Genomic DNA, 12500 nt, shown 5'->3' with positions numbered 1-12500 from the left:
GTGTGCGGCTCAACAGGTGTGACTGAGACTACCTGTTTACCTTTACCTGTGCAAAAAAAAAAATAAAATAAAATAAAAAAATTAGAGAGAGAGAAAAAAGAACGCCTTGAGGATACGTGAATGTGCTTTTATTAGATGTGGATTGCTGCTGCTTTCTTTCTTTCTTTCTTTTCATTTCTTTCTCTTTTTTTCTTCCTTCTTATAATTATTATAATTATTTTGTGACTTTTCTAATCAATTTCTTCCTTTCTTCCTGTCTTTCCCTCTTTCTAATTCAGTTTTCTTCTTTCTTCATCATTTCTTCCTTCTTTTCCTTCTTCCTTGCTGCACTTGTCCTTATTTTGTATTTTCTTTCTTCCTTCTTTCCATTCTTTCCTGATTCATTAGTTAATTCTTTCATTTACTCTTTTATCCTTTTCTTCCTTACTTCCTTCGTTCCTACCTTCGTTTCTTTCTTTCTTTCTTTCTTTCTTTCTTTCTTTCTTTCTTTTGTTTCCTTCCTTCATTCCTTCCTTAAGTCATTTGATTATATCTTCTTTAATCCTTTCTTTCTTCCTTTTATCCTTTCTTTCTTCCTTTCTTTTCCTGTCTCATTTTCTTACTTTTCATTCCCTTCTTGTTTGTTTTTACATAGTTTTCCTTCCTTCCTTCCTTCTTTTCCTTCCTTCCATCTTTTATTTCTTTTCTTGATTTTCCTTTCTTCATTAGTTACTTGCTCTCTTTCTCTCCTTCCTTTCCTGAGTTCCTCCCTCTTTCCTCCCGCCCTCTTTCCTCCCTCCCTCCCTCCCTCCCTCCCATGCTGTATGTAATCTTTCCAACCAACAAATTCTCTTCTATTCTCTTTTCAATATTTCCAACGCACTCATAGTTTTGCTGCATCGGGGACAAGGGAACTGTATTACTAATCATCATTGCATTTCTGTTACGCTCTGATTGACTTTGTTCACCTCCTTTCTCGCTCTGTTTTTTTCTATTATTTTCTTTTATCTCGATCTCTCGTTGTTTCCTCTCTCTTATCTTACTTTATCCTTGTGTTTCTTTCTGTTCAGTCTCGGTCCTCTCTCTCTCTCTCTCTCTCTCTCTCTCTCTCTCTCTCTCTCTCTCTCTCTCTCTCTCTCTCTCTCCTTTCTGTTTTTTTTTGTTTTTCCTTCCTTCTGTTTTATTTCTTTCGTTCCTTCATTCATTTTTCTTTTTTCATTTCTTTCTTTCTTTCTTCTCTTTACTTCCTTCCTTCTCTTCCTTCCTCCCTCCCTCCTTTCCTAACCCTCCCTCCTTCCCTCCCTCCCTCCCTCCCTTCTTTCCTTCGTTCCTCTTCTTACTCTCTCCGTTTTCTTTTCCTCTCATGAACCTCTATTTTAACTTGCATACCATTTGTCACCTTGCATATTTTCTCCTAATATGTGAAGGAAATGTGAAAGTACTTTTTTTTTCTTATAAGTGTTTTCTAAGGTTCTAAAGTTCAGTACCATTTTCGGCAACCTAGAAGGGAGGTCTCTCTCTCTCTCTCTCTCTCTCTCTCTCTCTCTCTCTCTCTCTCTCTCTCTCTCTCTCTCTCTCTGATGGAATGGTGGTGGTGGTGATAATAATGACTGATAATGAATAATGATGATGATGACGATGATAATAATAATAATAATAATAATAATAATAATAATAATAATAATAATGAAAATTCAAAATGAAAAACAACTACAGAAAAGAAGAAAAATAGGAGTTTAGAGAAGAAAAGGAAAGAAACAACAATAACAATTAGTACTCTCTCTCTCTCTCTCTCTCTCTCTCTCTCTCTCTCTCTCTCTCTCTCTCTCTCTCTCTCTCTCTCTCTCTATGCGGGTTGACCTTGCGACATGTCAGGGAACACATTCTGAGCATTGTGTGTGTGTGTGTGTGTGTGTGTGTGTGTGTGTGTGTGTGTGTGTGTGTGTGTGTGTGACCTTCATGTAACAAAAGTGATCGTCATATTAATATGGAAGAGGAAGAAAGGGGGGGAGAGAGAGAGAGAGAGAGAGAGAGAGAGAGAGAGAGAGAGAGAGAGAGAGAGAGAGAGAGAGAGAGAGAGAGAGAGAGAGAGAGAGAGAGAGAGAGAGAATTTCGTTTTTCGTTTCGTTTTTCCGTAATTCATTATTTTGCAAATCTCATTAATCCCCCTTTCTTTTCATCATCATCATCATCATCATCATCATCATTATCATCATCATCATCATCGTTATCATTATCATAATCTTTTTCTCCTACTCATCATCATCATCATCATCTCATACTCATCATTATCATCGTTGTTACTATTATTATTATTATTATTATTATTATTATTATTATTATTATTATTATTATTATTATTATTATTATTATTATTATTATTATTATTATTATTATTATTATTACCACCACCACCACCACCACCATCACTACTATCCACACCATTTATAATTCTGAACCTATTCCCACTTTTACCTCAAATTTAGTTATTGACATACAAATAAATAAATAAATATCTTGCAACACTCCATTCCTTTGCGAGAAATTCAATATAATTTTGTCACCATAAAGTTCCCGCCACCAGGTCACTTTCCTTTGTCTTTTATTTTTTTCTTCCTATCCTTCTTCCTGTTGTTCGCTCAATATTTTACTCTTCGCCTATTTCCTGTTTAGTATACGTCCACTTCCTTTATTCTTTCATTGTCATCATTTTTCATTCGTTTCCTGTTTATTCCCCTTTCACTGTTTTATTAGCTGTCTTTTTTTACTGTTTTATTTCTCGTTCGTTGTTTTATTTTTCGTTTATTTCCCGTTTATTTTTCGTTCTCTGTCTTGTTTTGTCTTGTCTGTTGTCGGTTTCTTGTTTAATTTCCGTTCATTGTCTTGTTTTGCCTTGTCCATTGTCTGTTTCCTGTTTTTCCGGTTAATTTTGCATTTTCTTTGTTGTCATCTATCTAATTCCCGTATATTTCCCGTTCATTGTTTTACCGTCTTTTTTTTTTTTTTTTACTTATTTCTCGTTGACAGTCTTTTTTTCACGTTTATTTCCTGTGTATTTCCCATTTATCATTTTACTATCCTCCTAATTTATATTTATTCCCTGTTCACTTTCTTATTCTCTGCTTATTTCGTGCTTCCTCTCGTTTCACTCAATATTTGTTGGTCTGAATATTTTTTTCTTTATTTCATCGATATATTTGTGGTCACTGGTATTTGTGCAATTAGATATTCGATTTCTGTGAACAGTTTGTATTTATTTATTTATTTATTTATTTTATTTATTTGTTCAATCCTTCACCTATTTATTTATTGGTCTTACAAGTCCAGATGATACCGTACCTAAGTGACTCTCAATTTATATTCTTATCAGCTGTCATCTCTCCTGTCGCATATATTTTAAAATCTCTTATATTTTTTTTTCGTTCACTTGTTTTATTTCTATCATTTTATTTACTTTTGGCGTTTATGTGTAATGGAATCGGTTTGTTGATATAATTCACTTTTTTTTTTTTGCCTCCTCTTCACATTTTTTTTTTAGGTTGTTGTTTATTGTTTTGTTTGTTTGAGGTGAAATAAGCTGTTTGTGTTTGTGTTTTGCCCATAGTTATGTCCAGCGTGCTCGGAAACGCTTACTGGAATATTGTCAGGACTTTTCTATATTTGTTTTTTTTTGTGTATCAATCCTCTCTTTTCTTTTTCCTTTCCACAAACTACCTATCTTATATCAACAAAACTCAGATGTGAAAATATAATCAATTCGTACTTAATTTAACTTATTTTCAACGATTTACCAATTCTATCAATATCACCCGGGCTTTCCCAATTCCACCATCTATCTACCATACATTAATAAAACAAGACGTACCAAAATGAACAACTCTAACCAGTATTAACACATTTCAACCATATACCAAGCCACTCCATCAATATTACCCCTATATTTCCTTTCCACCAAGTATCTACCTCACATCAACGGAGTCAGGTGTGTGTGAATGTGTGTGTGTGTGTGTGAATATGAGTGTTTGTGTGTGCATCGCCAGTATTCGTACCATACCGCAGTGACCTCTTCCTCGTCGCTCCCTCGCGGCCTTAACACGGAGAAGGGAAGGTTGCGCGGGGTGACTGATGGAGACGCCGCCCTTAAGAAGACAGCTGATGGGACGAGATAATCATAGGAAATCGTGCTAGGGTGACAATGCAGTCCTGGGAGAGCATTAACATCACTCTCTCACTCTACCTTGTTTCTATAGTGAGGAGAAAGGAAGAGGGGAAGTAAAGGAAAAATAGACAGGTAATATTAGGAAAGTATTAGAGTAAATTTTCTTCGTTTTTAGTGAAAAGATAAGAGAATTGGGGGAAAGGAGAAGATTGATGAAGGGAGAGAAGGAAAAGGGAAGTAAAAGAGAAATAGAGAGGATGTGATAATGTTTGTATTAACATGATTCTCCTTTACCTTTAGAAAGAGAAGACGAAGAGAATAAGGGAAAAAAAGAAGTGATGTAGGAAGAGAGAGAGAGAGAGAGAGAGAGAGAGAGAGAGAGAGAGAGAGAGAGAGAGAGAGAGAGAGAGAGAGAGAGGAGGAAAGGCATTTATAGAGTGAGAAGAAGAAAGGAGAAGTGGAAGAGAAATAAAGAAGAAAAGAAAATGTGATAGTCTTTGTATTAATATTTCTTATTTAGAGAGAAGAAATGAAGAGAATAGGAAAAAAAAATATGAACATCATCCTTTTTGTCTTTAGGAAGAGGAAATAAAGGAAATAGGAAAAAGGAGAGATTGAAGAAGGGAGAGAAGGAAAGGCAATAACATCACTCCTCCCTTGTTTACCGAATGAGGAGGAGAGGAGGAAAGGAAAAGTAGAAGAGAAATAGCGAGGATATGATACTGTCACTCGCCATTCTTAGAGAGAGAGGAGACGAAAAGAATTAGATGAAAATGAAGGATGGAGGAAGGAAGAGAAGAAGGAGGGAATCAAAGAGGGAAAAATAGGAATAGAAGATGGGAGGTAATAGAGTAAGAAAGGAAGTACAAGAACATAGAAGGTGAATAGAGAGGAGTGAAGGGAAGGGAAGGGAAGGAAATAGAAGTGGGAATAGTGAAGGGAAATCAAGGAAAATGGGAAGAAGGGGTAGAGGAGTTAACAAGAAACAGTAGAAGTGAACATAATGAAAAGAGAAGGTGAGGAAGGATACAGAAGATAAGGAGAGTGGCTGGGTGGGAAATGGGGAAATAAACAAAGGAAAAAAAATCAAGTGAAAATTACAAAAAAAGGTGGCAAGTAAATTGGGAAAGGTAAACGGAAAAAAGTAAATAAAACAGGAAAATAACAAAGAAAAAAAGGAAAAAAAGATAAGATTAAGGTAAATGACGAGGTATGTACATTTTCTCACCTGGAGTCTGGAGGGAGGCAGTGTATTAGTCAGGTGTGCTCTGTCATCCATTAACACCCATTTATCCTTTATTCTCTTACTGTCTCGCTATCATCTTATCTTTTGCACTGTTTAGCTTATCACAAAACACTCTCGTAACGTCCAATATGTGTAGTGGTGTATAGGTCTTCCTTTGTGTTCCTTTGTTCCTCCTTTGTTTCTCCTTTAGGTTTCTTTGTTCCTCCTTTTGTGTTCCTTGTTGTTGATTTGTTTCTCCTTTATGTTCCTTTGTGTAGAGTTGTCTGCTTTTTTTCCCCTTTGTTCCTCCTTTGTGTTTCTTTGTGTTTCTTTGCCCCTCGTTTGTGTTCCTTTGTGGCGAGGTGGCCGCTTGCACCCAGGGGCGGCTGCGACCTTATTAATGGTGCTATTTTGATCCCAGCGTGGCGCAAGGCAAGCATTCATGACCTGCTGTTTGTCTCTACTGCTAGTACACACACACACACACACACACACACACACACACACACACACACACACACACACACAGTCATATTTATTCTCCCTTTCTCTCTTACTGTATTTTTCTTTTCTTTTTCTATTATTTGTTTTATTTTTATTTTCATGGTTTGTTGTTTAATAGTTGCCACACACACACACACACACACACACACACACACACACACACACACACTCTCTCTCTCTCTCTCTCTCTCTCTCTCTCTCTCTCTAGTTAGTTTAATTATCTCTCCTTATATTTGCGATGTCTTTGTCCAATTTCTTTTTATTTATTTTCCAGTTTTCCTTCTGCGTATTTAATTTATCTCAGTGTCGTCTCTCATTGGGTTTATGGAGAACTTTTTTCCTTCTTTTTTTTTTTTTTTTGCTTAGTGTTGATTCTAATTATTGATTTTGTGTGTGTGTGTGTGAGTGACATGAATGAGGGAAATGAAAGTAACGAACCGCATCACCTTACTGCCATGTGAAGAAAAGAAGAAAAGAGAGGAGGAAGAGAAGAAGAAAAAAGTAAAAGAAAAAAGAAAAAGAAAGAAAAGAAAGAAGCAAAAAAAAAAAGGAGAAGGAGGACGAGAAGAAAGAAAAATCTGAAACTACTTACCTCGAGGGCGTGGCGGTAGTAATGGCAGTAGTAGTGGAAGCAGTTATAATACCGGCGGCTGCAGTGATGATGATGGTGGTGCTGGTGATGGCAGTGGTGGTGGTGGTGGTGACAGTGGCGCCAAGGTCAAGAGTTTCACATCGCCGTTCTGACCTGTGCGTGCCTATGTAAATTTTGTCCTTTCATGTCCTCTTGTGTGCTTCACCTTAACCTGGGCACAAGGGGGGTGGACACGGGACGCGGGACAATGACCACTGTGCTGACAAGGGGACACTTCTGCTGCTGGACACATAAGAGAGGGTTGCGGCGTTCAATGATGTCCACTGATGTCAATTTGGAGACACTGACCTGGGTGTGCACTGGAGAGAGGGTTGCTATGTTCAATGATGTGTGTTGATGTGCATTGATGTCCATGTGAAGGCCAGTTAGAGAGGGAGGGAGGGATGAAGGGAGGGAGGGAGGGAGGGAGGGAGGGAGGGAGGTTTGTTTTCATTTTGTTTTTTCTTTCATTTTTTTGTGTTTTGTTTGTTTGTTTTGTTTTGTTTTTTGTTTGTCTGTCTGTTTCTTATTCCTTTTCTTCTTTCTTTCTTTCTTTCATTTATTCTTTCCTTCCTTCTCTTCCTTCTCTTCCTTCCTTCTCTTCCTTCCTTCCTTCCTTCCTTCCGTCTTTCTTTTTCTTTCTTTCTTTTTTCTTTCTATGTATCTGAAAAATGTACCGTATCACAAACAGCCTTGTAAGGACCAACAGGTGTGATGCTGCTGTGCTGGTGTCTGCTCCTCCTTTGTTTACTCTCCTCCTTTTATTTTACCTTAAGCCATCAACGAGAAAAAAAAAAAAGAGAAAGATAGATACTCGTCTTCAACTTTATTTTTTTCTTCCTCTTTTTTTCTCTCTAGTTTTTCCCTTCTCTTTTTTTTTCTCCAGTCAGTTCAAGGCACACGTCAGTTTTTTTGTGCCCTGAGAAACACCTGAATTAATTAAGTACTTATTATGCAGGTGTTGCCGAGAGTAAGTGCTGGAGAGGGGGAGAGAGAGAGAGAGAGAGAGAGAGAGAGAGGGAGAGGGAGAGGGAGGGGAGGGGAGGGAAGGTGAAGGATGGATAATTTTATGGTCGAGTGATGCTGGATGGTGGTGGTGGTGGAGGTAGAGGGGGGAGAGGGGAGAATAGGGGAGAAGAGGGGAGGGAAGAACGCTTTTCCGATAAGGGGTGAATGGAGAGGGAAAGGGAGAGGGAGGGAGAGGAAAGGGGAGAGGAAGTGCTGAGTAGTGGAAGAATGTAAAGGAGGAGGAGAAGGAAGAGGAGGAGGAGAAGACAAATAATCCAACGTGGGAAGAAAGAGGAGAGAAGAAGGTAAAAAGAAAAGAGAGAGGGAAGCAGGAGAGAAGAGGGAGGAAGGAGAGAAGGAACGAAGGAAAGGAGGGAAGGAAAGGAACGGAGGGATGGAGAGAAAGAAGAGAGGAGGGAAGGGGCCAGATAGTGCATCGCTCAGGTAAGAGAGGGAGAGAAGGAGGTAGGGATGGAAGAGGGAGGGAATGGGGGAAGGGAGGGAATGGGGGAGGGAGAAAATGCAGGAGGGAGAGAATGAGGAATGGGGAAGGTGAAAGTTTGAGACGATCATCCTTGTGAGAAATATCCACTTGTTTTATTTGCTTCTCTTTTACCGCAATGCATGAAGGAGAGGGAGGGAGGAAGGAAGGGAGAGAAAGAGGGAGGGTGGGAGGATGAGGTGAAGGAGTGAAGGAGGTAACATGAGGAATTTAAGGACGGACGGTGTAGGAGTGAATGAGTGAAGGAGATAGGGAGGAAGGGTGAAGGAATAATGGAAGGAGAATGAAGGAGGGAAAGCGAAGGAGTGAAAGAGGGAAGGTGAAGGAGTAAAGAAGGGAGGGTGAAGGAGAAGGATAAATGAGTGAAAGAGGGAAGTGAAGGAGGAAAGGAGGGAGAGTGAAGAAGTAAAGAAGGGAGGGTGAAGGAGCGAAGAAAGGAGGATGGGAAGGAGGAAAGGAAGGAGGGTGAAGGAGGAAGAGGTAAGGTGAACGAATAAATGAAGGAGGATGTAAGAGGGAGGGCAGGTGATAGAGTGAAGGATGAGGGTGAAGGAGGGCGGGAAGAAAGGAGGGATGGCATACGATTAAAGGAGAGAAGGTAGGTGATGGGGGTGAAGGAGAGGAGGTGAAGGAGTTTAGGAGGAAGGATGTAAAAGAGAGAGAGAGAGTGAAGGAGGGAGGAAGGAAGGAGGAAGGGTGAGGGAGTGAGGGAAGGAGCCGTGGCCGTAGTGCTCCTGACCTCCCTCACGGCCACACTGTTTCATTGCATCTAAGTACCTCACTGCAGCGGGATGTGTCACCAATCTGGACGCGGGAACCTTTCCTAACCTAACCTAATGTAACATAACCAGACACAACCTAACTTGACCTAACCTAACCTAACCTAACATAACCAAGCACAACCTAACCTAACCTAACCTAACCTAACCTAACCTAACCTAACCTAACCTAACCTAACCTAACCTAACATAACCAAGCACAACCTAACTTAACCTAACCTAACCTAACCTAACATAACATAACATAACCAAACACAACCTAACTTGACCTAACCTAACACAGTATGACCTAACCTAACCTAACCTAACCTAACAATTTACTACAGCACCTGCGTCACCTGTCTGGGCGTGGGAACCTTACCTTACACAACCTAACCTAACGTAACCTAACGTAACCTGACCTATCTCACTACAGCGGGATGCTTCAGCTATTTAGATATGAGAACCTAACCTTACGTAACCATACCTTACCTAACCAAACATAACGGAATAGAAAGAGAGAAGAGGGAGAGGGAGGGAAGGGAGAGCACATGGGAAGGAGGAGGAGAGAAGGTTAAGAAAAGCCCCATCAGAGAGAGAGAGAGAGAGAGAGAGAGAGAGAGAGAGAGAGAGAGAGAGAGAGAGAGAGAGAGAGAGAGAGAGAGGCAGGCAGGGTATCAATGACTGTCTTCAAGGTCACTAGTCATCTTATCATCCTCTGGTGTATATATATATTTTTTTATCTGGTGAGTCTTGTTGCTCTGATTTCATGTTCTACTTGAGGCTGTTATGGGGGTCGCCGAGGCCTTGGTGACTCTGCTCTCCTGATTATGGACCGAAAGTACTCGACACCATGTATTTGTACAGTACTCCTCCCCTTTCTTATCTTGTTGCTTTCCTTTGTCCTTTTATTACTGGTATTTTCTCCTGCCTTTATTTATTTCCCCTTCTGCATTCCATCCTCTTTTTAGTTTTTGTGGATGTTTCTTCAATTCTCTCCTTTCCCTTTTGTGTTCCATTGTTTTGTTTTCTCGCTATTGGTATTCTTTCTTTCCCCTTTATTTGTTTCTGCTTCTGTATTCCATTCTTTGTTTTTTTTTTTCGTGGATTTGTGTTCCTTGGTTCTCTCCTTTCCCTTTTGTTTTCCTTCGTCTTCTTGTTACTGTTGGCACTTTCTCCTCTTTTATTCTTATTGCTGCAATCCATCTTTTATTTTCATTTTTGCTGTATTTTCTTTTCTTTCCTCTTCTATCTTATTTTCTTATTTATTTATTTTTTTACTGTTATCTTATTGTTTTCCATCATCTTATTCTTACGATTGGCATTTTGTTCTTCTCCTTTTACTCTTGCCCTATTCTATCGCTGTATTTCCTTTTCTTCCTTCCATTCTCTTATTTTTATCACTCTTTCACTGTTGTATACTGTTATCTTATTGCATTAACTCACCTCATTCTTACTAGTCACATTTTCTCCTCCCTCTCTATTCCTGCTAGTTCATCCCAGGTTTTCCTTTATTTTCTGTGTATTTAATTTTTCTTTTTTCCCATTATTTATGTTATTGTTTTCCCTTGTCTCCCTATTTCCCCTTGTCTCTACTCCACCCTGATCTCTTTTTCCTTATTATTATTATTATTATTGTTGTTGTGTTGCTCTTTCTCCTTTATTTTGAGTGTTACATCTCTTATTTTTATTATTTCACTTCTTTCTTTATTTTTATTACAATATTCCCTTCTCTCTCTCTCTCTCTCTCTCTCTCTCTCTCTCTCTCTCTCTCTCTCTCTCTCTCTCTCTCTCTCTCTCTCTCTTTTTTTCACTATTACTGCATTTCGTCTCTACATTCTCCCTGTCGCGTCTCCTTCACTTTTACCACTAAATGCCCTTTGCTCTTCTCTCCCTTTCTCCTTCTTATTTTTATTACTCTTCTCTCTTCTCCCTTTCCCTTTCTCCCCTTTATTTTTACTAACAAACACCTCTTCTCTACTCTCCTTTTCTCTTCTACTTATTTTTATTACTATTCTCCCTCCTTTGTATTCTCTGCATTTCTCCTCTTCCTTATTTTTATTATTAGTCACGCTCTCCTCTCCTCTCCCTCTCTCCTACTCCTAATGTTTACTACCAGACGTCCTTTCCTCTTCCTTTTCCTGTTTCTCCCCTGTTTAAGAACACAAGAATATAAGGGAAGCTGCCAGAAGCCATCATGCCTACACGTGGCATTCCTTGCACAAAATATACTTGCCTGTATCTTCATATTAATTTATACTGCTATTGTACTCTCTCTCCCATAAGAGCTGGTGTAATTATGCTCGTCAGATTAGCTGCTACCGACACCCCGCCGATTATAGGTCAAGAACAAGCAAAATCCTGCAATAGACTATCTTCTCTTTCACTCTTTTTACAATTGCATTTTCTATCTTGCTTCCTCCCCTTACCGTCCTCCTCGCACTTCTGTCTGTGTCTCCTTGTCTCTCTGTCTCCGCGTTTCTGTTTCTCTAACTCAATTTTTGTTTCTCTGTCTCTCAATCTCTGTTTCTCTCTCTCTCGATCTCTGTATCTCTCTCTCTCTCTCTCTCTCTCTCTCTCTCTCTCTCTCTCTCTCTCTCTCTCTCTCTCTCTCTCTCTCTCTCTCTCTCTCAATCTCTCTCTCTCTCTCTCTCAATCTCTGTTGCTCTCTTTCTCTCTGTTTCTCTCTCTCTCTCTCTCTCTCTCTCTCTCTCTCTCTCTCTCTCTCTCTCTCTCTCTCTCTCTCTCTCTCTCTCTCTCTCTCTCTCTCTCTCTCTCCAATTATGTGACCTTGTGGTGCATTTTCACTTTTTTTCATGATTCTTTTTGTCATATTTCCTATTGCGTGATTTTTTCTTTCTGTTTATATTTCTTTTGTTTTATTAGTTGTTTGTACCTTATACTGTATTTGTCTGTAATTTGTTTTGTCACACTTTTAAATTGCAAGAGACATTTGACATTTCAGTTCTTTAACTCACAGACAACTGGTATTTTCCATTTTCTTTTTCTCTTTTCTCGTTTTGCTTTTGCTTCCTGTTTTGACAGTTATTTTTTATTTGTTTATTTATTTATTTATTTATTTTTTTGCAAGAGGAAGTCGATGTTTCAATATTTTCATCCCTTATGTTATGGAAAATTCTCCGACACATTACTTAATTTTGTTATTTTCCTCTCCCTTCGACTTCAGGATTCCAGAAAAGAAATGTCATTAAAGCCATTTACTATTCCTTGATAAGTTTTTTTTTTTTTCCAGTACAAGTCTAAGTAAACCAAGCAGTACATTCCTTTATTGACATTTAATCCTAAACATTCATTTAATTCGAAAAAAAAAAAAAAAATGGAGCGTCACTGCGTTAGAAGACAATTGATTTACTTTTTTTTGTGCTTCTTAGACTAATATTTAATTACTTATACATGATAAATAAATATAAATAAGTTCAAAACACAAATTAATCTTAGTATTTGGATTTTCTTACTCTTCTTTATAGGAAAGACAAACTGACTTCTTTCTCCTCTTCGTTACTTTTTATAATTACTTCACTTGTCTTTTTCATACTTCTAACACTTACCATTACTTTCCTCCTCATAAAAAAAAAAAAAAAAAAATAGATCAGATTAAATTCAGAACTTAAATTAATCACTATCTGAATTTTCTTTACTCACATTTATGGGAGAGACGAAAACAAACCTCTCTCTGCTCGTCCTTTCACCTCGAGCGGCTTCACTTGCCATTC

The 12500-nt window shown here is 38.6% G+C and overlaps 2 long non-coding RNA genes across 2 annotated transcripts in view; one reads left to right on the top strand and one right to left on the bottom strand.

The window, feature by feature from the left end:
* Nucleotides 1-12500, top strand: part of LOC135111675 (uncharacterized) — a 53989-nt gene that overhangs the window by 21678 nt on the left and 19811 nt on the right. The gene's annotated exons all lie outside the window — the stretch shown is intronic.
* Nucleotides 12135-12500, bottom strand: part of LOC135111676 (uncharacterized) — a 1009-nt gene continuing 643 nt past the window's right edge. Inside the window, exon 2 of the long non-coding RNA XR_010273872.1 lies at nucleotides 12135-12500. This exon is cut by the window's right edge and continues 125 nt beyond it. This is a non-coding gene — a long non-coding RNA (uncharacterized LOC135111676).

This window comes from Scylla paramamosain, chromosome 22 (genome assembly GCF_035594125.1).
Source record: "Scylla paramamosain isolate STU-SP2022 chromosome 22, ASM3559412v1, whole genome shotgun sequence".
Classification (NCBI taxonomy): Eukaryota; Metazoa; Arthropoda; class Malacostraca; order Decapoda; family Portunidae; genus Scylla; species Scylla paramamosain.
Note: the sequence above shows the minus strand (reverse complement) of the source record. Positions and strands in the feature narration are given on the sequence as shown.